This window comes from Abramis brama (assembly GCF_963993115.1).
Source record: "Abramis brama genome assembly, chromosome: 5".
Lineage (NCBI taxonomy): Eukaryota > Metazoa > Chordata > Actinopteri > Cypriniformes > Leuciscidae > Abramis > Abramis brama.
In genome coordinates, this window is record NC_139967.1 from 1,867,885 (window position 1) to 1,880,294 (window position 12,410).

The 12,410-nt window shown below is 40.8% G+C and overlaps 2 protein-coding genes across 2 annotated transcripts in view; one reads left to right on the top strand and one right to left on the bottom strand.

Moving 5' to 3' along the window:
* Window positions 1-12,410, bottom strand: part of LOC311083523 (cytosolic phospholipase A2 gamma-like) — a 251,611-nt gene that overhangs the window by 108,519 nt on the left and 130,682 nt on the right. The gene's annotated exons all lie outside the window — the stretch shown is intronic.
* Window positions 1-12,410, top strand: part of LOC311083525 (cytosolic phospholipase A2 gamma-like) — a 138,597-nt gene that overhangs the window by 61,739 nt on the left and 64,448 nt on the right. The window lies entirely within an intron of this gene.

Consider the following 12,410-nt stretch of genomic DNA (forward strand, 5'->3'; position numbering starts at 1 on the left):
GTGCACAGTTCTGAGGACATTTTATCATCCAAATGAGTTATATTCATTATCTTTAGGAATTAGTCGTGTGTTTTTTATGCAAGGCGTTACAATCATGCGAAAAGACAGGCGCGAGTCGACACTCGTTTAACTCGTTTAAGGTGAGTAACATTGCATATCTGTATGTTCTTTCGCATTAAATGAAATGATTTAAAGCACATTAATGATTATACAGATAAAATAAAACATACACACACCTGAATTTCACAGAGGAAATGCACCAATTCTGCGACGCTGAGAAGACAAGAGGAGAACCGTTCCGGAGACTGGAGAGAGTTCAAACAGCCCGCGCTCACTCAACAGTTGTGTTGTCGTCATGTCAGAGGGTGGGGGAGGGGTGCATTGTTTATTAATCAATTTCTTATGCGTGTTAAATATTAATAATATTGATTTTATATAAGTAATATTTCTGGTTCTTGAAACAGATTAGTTTAATTATCCATTCTCAAATATTGTGATGGAAATTTCACAAATATATTAGCTAAGTGTATTTTAAATAAATAATTGGTTAGTCAAATACTAAATTATTTTAGTGAAAACCTTCAAACTTAGATATAACTGTAAATTTCAGACAAAATGAATTGTTGGAGTTTTAGTCAATTATTCCGGTGTGTTCAACTCAAACTATTAAGTAAATGATATTTAGAGATTTTATTAAGTTAATAAAGTTAATTATTACTGTGATATTTACTAAGCCACTGAATTATTATTATTTTTTGAGTGATAAGCATAACAATCACTTCGACATTTAGGAAAGTTTGTAGGTTAAGAATAGAACTGTTGTATAACATAGTAGTACTGTGATAAAGTTTAGAGAAATTGTCACAAATGAAAATGAAATCTGGTGATGCAGGATTTAAAATGAAAACTAGTGATATGTGAAATATGCAACTGTATCTTGTAGAATACACTCTAATAAATAATTTTGTAATTAAAATGTGTGCTTGTGTGTGTAGTTTAAAGGTTGTATCAGCGATTTCAGGCCCAAACATAAATGATTACATTCATCTAATCTTTCCTAACGATCCGCTAGCTACCCGCCCCATAAGCATGCCATCAAAAAAAAAACGCATCTCTGTAGGCAGCCTGCTCTGAGATCTGCACACAAAAACAATTGGTTTCACCACCAGTCAAAACCAAAACAAATAGTGTTCCAACCAATCACCGACAGGGGTGGGTGTTGTGAGGTTTTCGCGTGCAGCCGTCATAGGCAGCCGTGCACGAGCGCAAAACCTCACAACAACCCTAGCGGATCGTTAGGAAAGATTAGATGAATGTGATCATTTATGTTTGGGCCTGAAATCGCTGATACAACCTTTAAATGTTGTGTTTCATCTAAGGCTGATTATACAGTATATAACCATGACTGACTACAAGCATAAGGCTCGACTTAGGACAAGATAAGAACAAGCATGAGTTAAGTACATACTGATTGGTAAACTGCACAGTGTTTTATACACGTCCATGCTGGACATTCATATTAAATTAGCATTATTTTCCTATGTTTTTACATCATGAAAATCTATATGGCTTTAGTTGTATATAGGACATAGCCTATATGACATAATATGATTAATTATACATTAATATTATGCAATTTATAGTTTTTTGCAGCATACATGTCCCTTACAATATTCTTTTGGGTATATATACGAATCACAGGTGTTTTTAGCAAACCTTTTCCATATGGGCAAAACAACAACACACACGGACAGAAGAGCTTACGGCCCGAGCGAACTCGAATCCGCATGCTCACATGACAAGACAGACACTTTGCACGAAAACGAGCGAAAGCTCACCCAGGATTTCCACCAACTGCGGAACGGCTGTGGATCGGCTCCGCTGCGTGTCGGCTTCGTTCTCCGTCGTTCTTCAATACCTACCAGGCCCGGATTTGTCTGCGGCCATGACTGACAGCTGAAGTCACGAGGACCCACGAGATCTTGCGCATTCACGTGATATAAGTGCTGAATTGCTGCGGAGCTCTCCGGCATCCAGCAAAAATAGAAGCTCTGTGTGTCTGCTCCGGAGGGCTGCGGATCGCCAGAGTCGGAACGCAGCCGTTCCGCAGTCAGTGAAAATACACACATTGACTTTAATGGAAACCTATTGACTATTGACCGCAGCCGTTCCGCAGTTGGTGGAAATTAGAGGTCACCCTTTGCGCTCACAACAGAATACAAACAGGTGGAGCATGAATGTCCGAATCCCGACACAGAACCAAAACAAAACTAGACAGATGGGCTGGGATCCAAACACCACGCCCCGCACATGTAACAGGGCATACAGACAAGAGAGCACACGGCTCGAGAACGCTTGAAAATGCGCGCCCACACACACAGACATGACAAAACAGGAATGTCAGAGCTCTGTTTCAAGTTTAGTTTATTTATAAAGCACATTTAAAACAACCTTGGTTGACCAAAGTGCTGTACAAGAAATATCTAGATCCATCCCCAAAATCCCACAACTCCATTTCAGTCTGGATCTGGGTACTAGTTACTCGATGATTGGTCTGTGATCTGAGCAATTTGACTGGTTTGTGTTCCGTAACCAACTCAGTAAGGTATTGAGGAGCGAGATTGTTTAACGCTTTTTACACAAACAGCTAAACTTTAAATTCAATGCAATACTGAATAGGTAGCCAATGCAGTGAACGTAGAATAGGTGTGATGTGATCCCATTTGCGAATGCCTGTAAGCAAACAGGCAGCTGCATTTTGGATCAGTCGAAGACCAGACCAGTTGAAGTCGATGAAACAGGCAGCCCTTGATATAGCGAATTACAGTAATCAAGCCGTGATGAAATAAAAGCATGAGTTACTTTTACAACATGTGGCTTCAGTATTGAAAAATGCTTGTTAGCAATAGAAAAAAAAAAAACAAACAAAAAAAAACTGTAAAATGATTTAATATACCTGAACCAACAATAAGCAGTTTTGTTAACTAATGTTAACAAAGATGAGTAATACATTTAAATATATGTTGAATAAAAAAAAAAAAAAAAAATACTATCAAAACAATTTGATGTAACTGAACACCAACACAAGTGTTAGTCTTTCAATTTCATCACCATCAATTCATAAGGGAAAACTTGGGAATTATTTTGTTCTGTAATGTAAACATGAAACAAGTAACATAAATTGCAGTGAATTGTAAGCAGTAGAGAGTGTTATTCTTGTTTTGTGAAGAAATTGTACAAAAGAAAATGCTACCTGATATTAGTGTTTAATTGGGTCTGTGTTTTATGATTGACAAAGTGTGTATGTTGGTTGAAAACCTCATAGTGGTCTGCAGTGGTGTAGTCTAGTTTTTTGTAGTTAGTATACTTGAGTATACTTTTGAAAAAAATGGTGTTATTGTTTTGGCAAATTTACTGTTTAAATTAAAACGTATGAAAACTGTGTGATATTCCTTTAAAATAATGTTTAATACATATTATTATTATTATTTAAAAAAACATTTTACTGTGCAATTTCTTTCATAATTTCTTTGAGTTAGACCATACTTTTATTTTGGTGGGTTGTAGATATTTGAGTTTCTGTGTGTTTTAATAAACTATTATTATTATTAATAGGCCTACTTGAAGGCCTACTCTACTGTGCAATAGTAATATATTTATGTTACAGTTTCTCAAGTTATACCAAACTTTTATTTTGACAGGTTGTCATAAAGACATTAAAGTTTCTCTCTGTATATGATACAAATGAATAACGATAGTTTTATCAAATGAAATGCAGAAATTCTCGTGAAGTGACTCTCATAGCAGCTCTGCGATGAAGTGCACATGTGTAGCTTACATTATGTCTCAATACAGTGAAACGCTGAAAACGTCTCGGGTTACTATTGTAACCCTCATTCCCTGAGTAGGGAACGAGACGCTGCATCGATACTCGACGCTTTGGGGAATGCCTTCGGCATGAAGCGTCTGAAGTCAACTATGGAATTATTTCAATCTCGATGGTGTAGCGTCATTGCGTCACTTGTGACGTTGCATGTGACGGTGATCCGGAAGCTATAAAGGGTCACAGGGACCAGGAAATGTTAGCTTCTGATTGGTCAAAGCAAATCGTTCTCAGGAGTGCGAAAAGTGTGGCCGAGGGATGCAGTGTCTCGTTCCCTACTCAGGGAACGAGGGTTACAATAGTAACCCGAGAAGTTCCCTTTCGTAAGAGAACTCCCACTGCATCGAAACTCGACGCTTTGGGGAACGAATATCCACGCCACCACACTAAGAGAAATACGCCCTGGTGTGAAGCATCATCGAGTAGAGGGCAGATCCAACCTAGCCTGTCATAAGATTTGGTGTAAGAAGGGGAGGTCTGGAGCCGTGGGGTCCGTGGGGTCCATCCATGGGGTCTCAACTGACCCCATGGATGAGAACCCCAGACAGTAGAAAGTATTAGATGAGAGGTGAAGGCAAAAGCGCACCTCGTACTTCAGATATGAGAGGTTTCTGCAGATAACCTACTGTCTAATTGATAAAGGGGAATAGCTCCTAACCCTTGATACATAACTAGATGTATTGACTCCTCCCAGCCCGAGGCCTAACATAGGAACCTCCAAGGCTATGACCTTGACCATCCGACACATGCGATGGAGGATGGAATACCTGAAGAATCATGATATTGCCTACAGGCACCTCAGTACCGGGGCATAAATAATGTAGAGTGGCTCCCACACTAGCAAGTAAGAGGGTCAGCACCACCACTCTTCCAGGGAGTAAGACGAGCAGGAAGCAGACTCAATAGATTATTATATATATCATATATCTCATCCACAGGGCATGATGGGTGCCAGGGATAACCCGTCCGCCTGGTGCCAATAGGCTGGATGACAGGATTCATCCTCCAATCTACAGGAACATGGAGTTTTAGTGGGAATGTCCCTACATGCACACCCTTAGATGTTTGCGGAGGGCACCGGGGCTGCCACAGAGGCCCTAAGCATGAACGGGAGATCCCATTAGAGAACAGGATGGAACGCCAGTAGTTCCCATTTTTATTGTTTTTGTTTTTATATGTTTTATTAGTCCCAACTACTCTCTACGGACTTATGATTGCAAAACCTTGCTCCACATTCACGCAGTGATGGCTGATCTCACTCGGAGTGGAAAATGTTGTTTTTACCCGCGATTCATGCCGTCTGTACCGGTGGAGCCTTGGACTGGCCTAGTTTCTGGGTGCCGGCGATCTCGGAGCAAACGCCGGCGAGGGCGTGGTAGACGGGCGGGAATCGCTGTGAAAGCCAGAGTGGCGTGGAAGTTTGAAAGGCACTTGTTAACTTCAGGAGGTAATTCAATCGAGACACTTCCCTGTTTGCATTCAGTCTGTCCGGTTTCCTGGATACCATCTTCGCGGATTGTGACTCAGCGTCGTTCGAGAGGAATAAACGGTAACAATCTGCGTTATATCGAGTCGACTGTGGTCTCGGATGGAACTTCGCTGCTCCCGTTGGAGACTGGTACAGTGAAAATGGCATTGGTTAATGCAAGATCACTCGCAAACAAAACATTTGTTTTAAATGACTTTTATACACGATCTGATTTGGATTTTTTGTTTATTTCTGAAACCTGGCTTAACGTCGGTGAAATGCATCCTTTGATTGAACTTTCTCCAGATGACTGTTCATTTTTTAGCACCCCTAGAACTTCTGGTCGTGGTGGGGGACTTGCTTGTGTTTTTAAGAGGAGATTTAAATGTCGGCTTTTGTCGACGGAGAACTATCAGAGCTTTGAGGCCCAAGTTATGATGTGTGATGCTTGGGAAGCTGTTATGTGTGTTCTGGTATATAGACCACCAAGGTACAATAAGGATTTTATTCAGCAGTTTTCAGAGTTTTTATCCCATATTGTGTCAAGCTGTGATAATATTTGAATTCTTGGGGATTTTAATATTCATGTGTGCTGTCCGAATAAGCCTATGGTCTCTGAGTTTCTACAATTGGTGGAATCTTTTAATTTCAAGCAGTCTGTTTCAAGTCCTACCCATGAACAGGGCCATATTTTGGATTTGGTCTTGTCGCTGGGCCTTCAGATTTGTAATATTGAAGTTGGTAATGATGTTTTGTCTGATCATATGCCTGTTACTTTTAATGCCTGTATGCCGTGCAAACCAAATTTGCTTCAGACAGATGTGTTTTGTACTCGTCTCATTACGTCATCAACGGCTGTAGAATTTACTGAGGTATATAACTCCTCTGCATCTGTAAATGTGATAATTTCTTCTCCTCTTTCTGTGGACCCAAATGAGCTGATGATATTGTTTAATTCTGGTTGCTCAGATATTTTGGAGATAGTGGCCCCATATAAAGTTAGGAAACCAAAGCGTAAGTCAATACCGTGGCTTAATAATTTTACTCGTTCTTTGAGGCAGGAATGCAGAAAGGCTGAAAGAAAATGGAGAAAGGATAAGCTACAGGTTTCTCTTCAAATTATGAGGCAGCGTTTTTCAGACTATCAGGCTGCAGTGAGAACTGCAAGGCAAAACTATTTCTCCAGTGTCATTGCACAGAAATGCAATGCCCCTTCAGCCCTCTTCACGACGATCAATAGACTTCTAAAACCAACTGGCAGTTCTGCTTTAACTCCTTCGTTGGAAACATGTGAAATGTTTCAGACATTTTTTATGGAAAAAGTGGAGAAGATTAGATCCAGTCTTCATATACTGCCGGGTGAGACTGTGTTGTTGACAGATAGGGTCACGAGTTTTAACTTCTTTGAGCAGGTGTCAGTGGCGCAAGTTAAAGACATCATTATTCGTTTGAAGCCTACATCTAATGATTGTAATGTGGTTCCTTTACGCCTTCTTAAGGAAGTGGTGGATTGTGTTGGGCCAAGTATTGCTTCTATTATTAACAGTAGTCTTCATAATGGGATTGTTCCAACGGCCCTCAAGCAAGCGGTCATTCAGCCACTTCTTAAAAAGCATAATTTGGACCCTTGTGAACTGAAGAATTACCGGCCCATCTCAAAGCTTCCTTGCCTATCTAAGGTTTTAGAGAAGGTGGTTTATGCACAGCTGATGTCATTTTTAAGTAAACATGAGATCTTAGATAAATTTCAGTCCGGTTTTAGGGCAGGCTATTGTACAGAGTCTGCACTCTTGAGAGTCGTTAATGACCTTCGTTTAATCCGAGATGCAGGTAATGCTGCAGCTCTAATTTTATTGGACTTGAGTGCGGCTTTTGATACTATAGACCATGCTATTCTCATGAAGCGGCTATCCCAATTGGTTGGAATAGGTGGGACAGTTTTAAAGTGGTTTAAGTCCTTTCTTTCAGATAGAGCATTCTCAGTGAAGTATGGCAACTTTGTTTCATCAACGGTACCTGTCACTTGTGGGGTTCCTCAGGGTTCTGTTATTGGCCCAATTTTATTTTCCTTGTACATGTTGCCTCTGGGTTCGATTTTTAAAAAATATGGCATGTCTTACCATTTGTACGCCGACGATACACAAATTTATCTCCCTTTGAAAGTAGAAGAGAATTGTGGTTCTAATTCACTGCTGGCATGTCTGGAGGAGGTTAAGAGTTGGATGACTCATAATTTGGTTCAGTTAAATCAAAGTAAAACTGAGATTATGCTTTTTGGCCCTGCCAAAGGAAGCTTCGATGTTGTTAAATATTTTGGCACATGGTCAGACTATTGCCATGACAAAGTAAAAAATTTAGGTGTTGTGTTTGACCCAGATCTGAGATTTGATAAACAGATTAATGCCGTGGTTAAGAGTTGCTTTTTCCAGATTAGGACTATTGCACGTTTAAAGCCTATTCTGTCGATGAAAGATTTAGAAAAGGTTATTAACGCCTTTGTTCTGTCCCGCCTTGACTATTGCAATGTTTTGTATGTAGGGTCCAGTCAGACCACTATATCACGCTTGCAATTAGTTCAGAATGCGGCAGCATGGTTGCTAGTGGGTGCTAAGAAAAGTCATCACATCTCTCCTATCTTAGCTTCTCTCAGGTGGCTACCAGTGGATTTTAGGATAAAATATAAAACTCTGCTGTATGTTTTTAAAGCAGTGCATGGGATAGCACCTGCTTATGTATCTGTTGTTATGTATCTGCTTATGTATCTGTTGTCATATCTATATGTTGTTTGTTTTTTAAGCTGCTGATTGTACAGCACTTTGGTCTGCAGGTGCAGTTGTAAAGTGCTTTATAAATAAAGTAAAGAAAGAAAGAAAGAAGTACCTTGGGTGTAATGGCCCTCCATAACCGCACCCCAGCCTGTGAGGGACGCATCCATAGTCAAAGTCTTTCTCTGACATGGTGCTCCCAGAACCGGGCCTTGAGACAGGAACCATGGTTTCTTCCACATGACGAGAGAACGAAGGCATCTGCGCGTAACTCTGATCATGCGAAAGGGGTTTCCCAGAGGAGAAAACCCCTTGGTCCTGAGCCACCACTGCAAGGCCCTCATATGGAGTAGACCAAACGGCACTACGGTGGAAGCTGCAGCCATAAGGCCAAAAACTCTTTAAAAGTGTTTGACAGTGATGGCCTGGCCTAACCTAATACTCTTCATTGTGTTTAAGATAGTATTTATACGCGCAGGAGACAATTGTGCCCGCATCGTGAGTGAGTCCCACTCTACTCCCAGGAACGTAGTCCTCTGAAGAGGAGTAAAGGAACTTTTCTTCACATTGAGTCTCAACCCCAAGCACCTCAGATGACGCAAAACAACATCTCAATGTTGAATTGCCAGTTCTTTCGACTGAGCCAAAATGTGCCAGTCATCTATATAATTTAAAGGAGAACTCCGGTCAATTTTAACATTGAACTCATTTTTTTGTAAATTTGAAGTGCTGTCAATACAGAGAACAACGTCAAAAATCGGTGTTGCCTACACCGTGTTATCCCCTTTTTAAAATTTGCAGTCATTGAAGTCATTTGCCCCATTGAAGTCAACAGGGTGCAAATTTTAAAAAGGTCTCTGAAGTCTCAGTGGAGCAAGGGCCGCGTCCATACATTTAGTGAAGGTGCGAAGGGATAAGGCTAGGCCGAAAGGAAGAACCCTATATTGATAAGCTTTTCCCCCAAAAGCGAATCTAAGGAACCTCCTATGATGTGGGATGATGGAAAATGAAAATATGCATCCTTAAGATCTATCATTACAAACCAGTCCTCAAATCTGATTTGTTGAACGATCATAGGTATAGTTAGCATTTTAAACTTGAATCTCCTCAAAGATTTGTTCAATACCCTAAGATCTATAATGGGATGCAGCCCACCATCCTTTTTTGGAACTATGAAGTACCGGCTGTAAAACCCGGACTCCCTCTGGTGGGGGGGGGGGGGGGGGGCACATATTCTATGGCCCCCTTAGCTAAGAGGGTCTGGACTTCTTCTTCCATCACCTGATCTTAGTCAGGAGATACCAGCGTGCGAGTAACACCACTAAATCTAGGTGGTCTATACTGGAACTGGATTCTATATCCTTTCTCAACCGTATTCAGGACCCACTGAGATATATTTTGAAGACCCTTTCAGGTGTCTAAATAATCTACTAGGGGGATCAGTCTCTCAGGGCTGACATCAGGTGTTGTATTTATTTCTTCGGTGACCTGAAGCAATTTTCTGCAGGAACTAACCGAATAATTTTTTCTACAGTCCTCGTGAGGGGTAGCGAATGTGTCAGGGCCATAGATGTTATAGGAATACTGTGTGCGTCCCGAAGCGCACTTGACAGCGGGAAGCAACATTGATTTCCTGAGGGCTCCGCGGAGCGAAGTTTTATAATGCCCACGTGGAGGGGGACACCCTCAGAGGCCCGAGTCTCACGTCAAGGCCTCTTAGCCGAAGCCTTCCTTGCCTGAATAACAGTCCTCAGATCTGTTTTCAGCTTGGAAGGCTTCGACTGAGGGTGTTGCCTCTGGCTCCAGGCCTTTTGAGGGGGAGCACGAGAGGCAACACTCTCCTTCTGTCTCAGCAGGTGTGAGGAGCTGGCGGCGGCCTCATGGGACTGCCCCCTGGCAGCAGACCCACGAGACCTGGAACGACGCCGGGGGATGAGCTCTTTAAATGTGGCTGACTGTCGTTTCGCCTCCTGAAACCTATCGACAACGTTATTGACTCCGTTGCTGAAAAGTCTAGAAGGTGAAACTGGGGCATCGAGGAGACAAGCCCTGTCCTTGTCCCCGATGCCCGACAGGAAAAATGGAAAAATGGCCGCTATGTGTGCTTCCTCACCCTGAATGGAACTCATATGGAGCTAGCTTCAGAATGTCGAGAAAGGGCCGAAGCCGTCTCAACATCATCTGCTAGTTCCCTTTGCGATCCCCATGAATGCAGATGCCACCTGATCCATGGGGAGCACGAGCCTGACCAGTCTCGTCAAACATGGCCCGGCGGGAGCGGAGCGTTCTTAGGGGCAGTTGTTCACAGTTAGCAGAGGTTAGCGCTGCCTGTGCATGCTCCACTCCCAGACAAACTACACAAAGCGAGTGTGTATCACCCTCGCTTAACGCAGGCAAGGGGATGCACACTGCCTGAATAGTTTCTCTTTATTCGACATTTATTTCTTTATCAGAGTGACAGACAACACCAAATAAGACAAACAGGTTGACATAGAACTTGCTGAAGACCAGAAGCTAACATTTCCTGGTTCCTGTGACCCTTTATAGCTTCTGGATCACCGTCACATGCAATGTCACGAATGACACAATGACGCTACACCAAATGAGATTGGAATAATTTCATAGTTGACTTTAGATGCTTCATGCCGAAGGTATTCCCCAAAGCGTTTAGTATCGATGCAGCAGGAGTTCCCTTACGAAAGGTAACACCACAAGCGTCACACGTGCTTCAGTGTGTGTGTGTAGTGGAGCACACATTGAGCGCTCATTCCCAGAGACGCATAGAATAATTGCAGTCTCTTTGAACTTTAATATTCACAGACACTAGTCCGTATCGAGATTTGATTCATTGTACAGCCCTACTTTTAATTTATTCATTCAAAAATGGCCAAATTCCTTGACGTTCTGCTTTACACAGCAAGTTCCATTTGTGACTGGATTCCGCGATTCGATCCGTGTCGCTTCGCAAACATAGACAGGGTGAATTTATGAATGAAAGTGAGAAAGTTTTGACACAAAACGAAGTCGTTACGTATCCTCACGTTTTTTTAAGTGGGTATACGGAAATCCTTGTAGACTAACAACTGGTGTTCTGGAAGAAGATATATATATATATATTGATCTATATTGAAGATATATATATTGATATATATATCAATACTATTAATAAATGAGCAAAACTTTGCCACTCAATAATTAATATTCAATTATTTTAATTATCATAATTAAAGTTTTAATTTGATTAAATCGAACAAGCGCAACATTCAGCATTCAATCAAATATTCTTAAATATTTAGTATTATTAATAATGCTATTTCAACATAATATCTTGTTATTTCGACATAATATGTGTGCGTGCAACAAAATCAATGCACGCGTTTCACCGGATTTACAAATGTACATCTTACATTTGTAAATCCGGTGAAACGCGTGCATTGATTTTTATTAATAAACTAGTGTTTTCTGTGTCAGTGTCGGCTGCAAAGATGAAGTTGCCAATCCCCATCTCCGTAGTGAATGCGTTTATAGAGAGAAATGCACACAATGGATTAGGCTACATAATCAGAGAGTAGGCTATTTCTTTTCATTTTAAATTAGTTCGTTTAAAGACATTTCAAGCTTTCTAGATATTTCTCATGTCTGTGAGGCATACACTGAGTTTCGGTTAATTTATGATGAGATGCGCTCCAGTTCACGTGCAATGCAAGTGACCGCAGCGCGCTGGCGCCTCCATGTCATGATTTTATTGTCTGCTATATTTTCTGCTATATTTATTAAATCCAGGCAATTGGTTGATGAAAAATGTATTAAAATTAAGATACAATTTATACAAAACGAAATTCACTTTAAAGAAAGGTTTTCTACACAACAAAACTTAATGAAGTGGTCAAAATCATGTCTGACCCACTCCATGTCTCCCGATATATGGCACATCCATATATTACTCATGCTGTTTACTTTTCATAGTCAACATAGATGAAAAGAAATAACATTATAATATTTTAGCAAATATGAAACTAAATTCTCTTATTTTTACAATATAGTAGGCCTACAGACTCTCTATTTGTAGAAATTGCTGCACATTCATTTAATTCAGAATTTTGCACACATAAGTTGAAAGGCATTTGTTTGTGCATAGTAAAACATATCTGCAACATTTATCAAGTTCAGGGATAATCGTGAGTGCATTTATTAATCATTATGATACTAAAATCATAATAAAGTAGGCTATAGGCTACTTTAAATCAGATGAGCCCAGCAACGTTTATTACACGTTAAGCATTTTCCTCCCATT